The sequence below is a fragment of the Culex pipiens genome, chromosome 2 (genome assembly GCF_016801865.2).
Source record: "Culex pipiens pallens isolate TS chromosome 2, TS_CPP_V2, whole genome shotgun sequence".
NCBI classification, from domain to species: domain Eukaryota; kingdom Metazoa; phylum Arthropoda; class Insecta; order Diptera; family Culicidae; genus Culex; species Culex pipiens.
In genome coordinates this window covers 34835342-34840488 of record NC_068938.1, presented here as the reverse complement: position 1 = coordinate 34840488, position 5147 = coordinate 34835342, and the positions used below count along the sequence as shown (strand labels likewise).

The following is a 5147-nucleotide window of genomic DNA, read 5'->3' as shown; positions in this document are numbered from 1 at the left end:
TAATTCATATCATGATATTCGGGAATTTTCTTAAGGACTGAGATATTAGTATATAAAAAAACACACACAGAACACGGCGCTTATGTGCTGCCCGCGACCCGCACTTTGGTGACCACTTATCTAGAGCCTGCTCAGTCACCGTCTTTCGTATTGATCCTGAATACTACAAATAAATCAATTTTCGTTCGTTTTGATATTATATTTCCGAACTAGCAGTGTCCTACTGTTACAGTTTGTTTACATTGGATTAGACCAGCTGGATTTGACAGTTATACCGGTTCGGTGTACACTGTGAAGCCAGAATAGTGAGAAGTGGCAAAATCCATGCAGCACTTCTGATACACGTCGCCATCTTGTTTTTGCTCTCAGTTATACTTCTATTCTATGCTCACACGCTTACCAGGGGAACTCAAATTTGAGTGGATCCAATCAAAACGGCGCAAACCGTAGCCATACAAATTTGACATCGAGTACCCGAACTTAATTTTAACATGGTGAAGCCGATGTCAAATTTGACATGCGCTGGGTACCGGAAAAATCCTCCAGGAAAGCAGAAAAATGGTTCCGGGGGACGGATATCGGTTCGGAATGACAGTGAAAAGGAAATTGTAGTTCTGGGCTAGTTTTATGTTGATTTTATTTGAATTTTAATTGTGTTAAATTATAATTTTCAGCATTAGGAGCAACGGTTCCTCCTCCAAACCATCGTGCTACTGCTCGTACCGGAGGATTGCCACCCGGGACATCTTGTTTGGCGGAATTCAACGGAATTGACTACGAGTGGACGAGGACTAGCGAGTGACACTTGTCGACATCGTTGGAGAGTTCGGTAACAAGGTTGTGCGGGCTATCGGTTCGGACGATTAAATTAACGATTACGTTCCAGCGGCCGGATGACGATGCTCTTGTCGAGCAGATCACCGGGGACGGACAGGCAGAAAGCTTGGCCTTGGGTGTGCGTTCGCAGGTCGGTGTCGAAGCCGAACGAATCGATGGCGGGGAACCGGAATTGGGTGCATCCTGGGTGACGTGGCCACGTCGCCGGGCAAGGACGGTGTTCACGGAGGAAACACAATCGGCGGGGGCTTGCACTTAGACGAAGAGATACGGTTGCATGAGGCGGGGTGTGGCCATGAGGAAGGTGGAGTAGGCAACTCGACGGGCGGTTGGGATGATTTGGCGACCTCCGCGGTGGACCGTTTCCTGGGCGATGGATTGGTCGATAATTTTGAACTTGTCGTTCCGAACGGGTTCTTCGCAGAGCGGTCCATCGTGCGAGCCCAACCGGAAGCCTTGCACGATGGAGTCTTTGACGGAGCCGAGCAGGGTTTTGTCAACTTCGAAGGACAGCTTGTCGTCGACGAGGATGTGATAGCTGGTGTTGTACGGGCCGAAGGCCCAAATCGCTCGTGACGCGAGCATATCCCAGTCGTAGTTGACCTGGAAAAACTCGCCTCGTCCTCGACCAGACCCTTCTCCAGCGGTTCTGTAATCATCGTTCTTTTTGTTGAACGCCTTGGTGAACCACTTGAGCGAACTCGTCTCGACGACACTCTCGCAAAGGCACCACCTCTCGGAATCTCGGAACACATTGCGCAGGTGCATCACGCAGTCCAGGTAGAGTTCAACGGTGCTGAGATCACGTGCTCGCCGGATTCATACAATCGAGTCGAGAGTAATGGGTAAGATGTGTTGACCTTGCGCAGGCCGTCCATTATTTGTGGGTGTTCCGACGGGTTGACCGGTTCGATGGTGATCTTGATGATGAACTGGGTGTTTAACTTGAGCGGCTGGTAGATAAACACGTCCTCGTTTATGTTGACATGGATGATAGTCGAGGTTTTTAAGATGCACAGGTCAATTCCTGGCGATGATCATCTAATATCCTGGACGCGGTTGAACTCGACCTTATAACGCGCCTCGTAGATTAACAACAGCCCAACCTACAGCGTACAGGAATCTTTTCCCGTCCACGAACGAGTAGTTCTCACCAAGCACTCGAACCTCCTGCCCGGCGTGCAACCTCTCGCTCAAAATCCGCGCCAACACCTGGCAAAAAGTACAATCTTCGAGCTGTGCACCATCAACTGCGCGTTCTGATCACAGCTCAGCATGTCCTGGCAGATTCCGTGTAAATTTGGCCAATCTTGCGTGTTCAACGCACATGTCCACAAACCCATAAAAATCCCCAATGAACCGAATACAAATCAACCTCAACAGCGGCCTTATGTTGCACATGATTTCCTCCTTTGTCACGCGAATTTTCAGCTTTGGCAGGGTATCCACATCCTCGACGACCTGCATCAACAGCTTGCTCAGCGGTTCCAAAATAAATTCCACAATGCTCCTCTGCGCGGCTTCTTCGTAAACTTCAGGTTCTAATTTTGCTGGCGTGCTGCTTCAGGATACTCTTGCCACGGTCGTAGCTATCGTTGATGTCGGGGCGCGAAAGCTTAGAAGACTTGATTTTCCGCAGGCCAACTTGCTTGACATGCCCCACTCACGGACCACGTGCGATGCGATCAGCGTAGCCTGCCTCGGATCACTGCTTGTACCTAAAATCAAGAAAAAAAAACATTAAAATGACCTAATAAATCATTGTACCACCTACCGGAAGTTATCTGGTCATCGTGTCCATTGTGGCCAGCAGCAAGTGTTTGGTAACAAGGTACCAATTCTGTTCCGGTACGTAGGTGGAGTGGCCGAAAGATAGCCCATGTGGATCCTGCTCAGAATGTGCAGAAGCCTTCAACCCGGTAAAGTCCGGCGTCAGAACAATCACCTCCACGTCAATGCGTCTCTGTTTGTGCAGTGCCTGGTCCTGATCGTCACACCGATTGCTGGCACTGTGCTCGCTGTTATTTTACTGAAACCCATCCGTCCTGTCGAGCACTTGGTTTGGTTGGCGTACGAAAACGCTTCGCTCCGCTCCGAGTCGATCTCGCACCCGCGTCGCCGCCGGCAAACCACGCGCCCGAGATAGTCGCGGTTGCTTGAGATCAGGGTGGAAGCTAGGCGAGCGAGCTTGTTCAAGGTTTGGATCGTAAAGTTCCGACGGCCAGTGGTGACCGTTACCATCAATGGATTCGCTTAGAACACCAAGAAGTAACCGTAAGAAATCAGCTTTTCCTCCAAGTAGCCGTTCAATTCTCCGGTCGGGTCGCGACGATCTTCCGTGTTTTGCAGAATTCTCACATAGCTCACGTCGGTCCAGGTTGCTGTAATCCAACTCGAACCGGTTCAGCCTTGCACCCTAGGCTTCCCCTCGCAGAACCGGTTCAGCTCGGCCAAATTGTCATCGAACAGATAAAGACCGTAGAAAAACAGACGCGGAGTGCTCAGCAGATTAAAGTTGGAGAAATTGCGCAGCTTCGTGGCCACGAATTGATGCCACAGCTTCCAGCTCTTCTGCCGACACTTCTCGCCGCAGTACATGGAAAAGACGCAGCCCGGGCAAGGAATCAAGCTGTTGCTGAACTTGACTCCGCAGTGGCTGCAGTTTTCGTAGCACAGGTTGAAATCAATCGCCGTCAGCAGCGGTTCCGCATCCATAATTACGTCCCCCGGATTAAAGTCCTTTCCGGCGACAAGGATTCACCGGTGATCAACCCTCATTCCCTTGGCCAGAAAGGGAATCTTCGGGTTGGTGTCAAAATTAATGTCGATCCGCGGACTTGGAACCGTGCCCTTCAAACGGCCAGCGGCAATCTGCTGCTCGCAGTTCAACTCCCTGACCCGCAGCTTCGGCATCAATTTTCCGGTTTTTTGGCCAGATCGATGTTGTACAGTGCAAACTCGTACTCGCCGTGCTCGAAGTAAACCGCCGACCTTCAAATTCAAAAAACATATATCAAAACCTAACCTCAATCAAACCACACACGCCTCCTGCTCTACGGATTCCCGTATCCCGTGGCCAGCGGGGACGTCTCCTTCTCCGCGAATCACCATACCAAAGCTTCCCCATACTCCCCGTTCAGATAGAGCCGGTTGCCAGTGTTGCGAAAGCGGGCCGCGTCGGCGTCGCACTTGCCTTGTTCCGGAACCAGCAGCTGATCCCGACGCTGGTCCATAAAGTCCTGGTACAGCGAAAAGTCAGCCCGGATGGTCCCACGCTCGAGGAGCATCTCCTGCAGTAGGTCGAAGGCACCGGTCGCCAGGGGTGGTGGAAGCAGATTCGGATTCATGGTTCGGGCAAGATTACTCCCTCTCAATCACAATCCGGCTCGATTACAAACGGATTGACAGCCGCGAACCTCCCGTCCCAACCTTGAAGGTTTCTTAATATTCTTCCGGAGCAACACCTTTTCCGGCTGCGCATGTGGCAAAGACCATAATCGAGCAGAGAATTTGCAGGGCGGCAGATTACACCTAACCGGAATGGTCATCCGGGACGTGAACTAGCGGTCATCCGGGACGTGAACCGAGACCGGGATTATTAAGGGAACAAGTAGTCGCCCAGATTGTTGCCGAACTTTTGTGGCGAAACTGGTGTGGAGTTGTTGTGCAGGAGAACGCGCTGAATCTGCGGCCTGAACCGGCGATGCCGTCAGCGGTCGCTTTCGACTGCTTCCGGCGGTCCTTTTGATGGGTGATGGTTCCGGCGGGACGGTCGTCTTCCAGGAGGGTCATCGACGAGTATCAAGTGCTAAATAAGGAGAAACAAAAATATAAAAAGATGATAAAACTGCGAAAAATTCCGGAAGTATTTGTTGATTTTACTTTTGCATGGCAACGCCCTGTAAAACAACTTTTGTGGCTTCCGGTTCCTCTCGAGTGTTAATCAACTTGGTGCGCCATGCATGATGCTGTAATACATAAAATTTAAGAGATATTTTAAATAAAAGATTCAATTTAGCAAACTTACCAGAACACCCACTTTGAAAACGCTAAGTTCCCAGAACTGTCACTTTTTAAATTTCAGCAAAGTCACCAAGCAAAATGAAGTTCGGTTCAGTGATCTCAAATTTGCGAAAAAAAATCAAAACAAACCCATCTTAAATTTGACATCACTGAACCGAACTTCATTTTGCTTGAACGAACTTAAAAATTGAGTTCCCCCAGTAAGCGTGCACCACACAAAAAGCTGGGTGCATCAGCTCACCAAAGCGGTAGATTTTTGACAGCTGTTTGTTTTTTTTTGTATTTTG

General features: G+C 49.9%; 1 pseudogene; it reads right to left on the bottom strand.

The window, feature by feature from the left end:
* Nucleotides 1–620: 620 nt before the first annotated feature.
* On the bottom strand, nt 621–4922 carry LOC120415699 (uncharacterized; annotated as a pseudogene).
* Between the last annotated feature and the right edge of the window lie 225 nt (nt 4923–5147).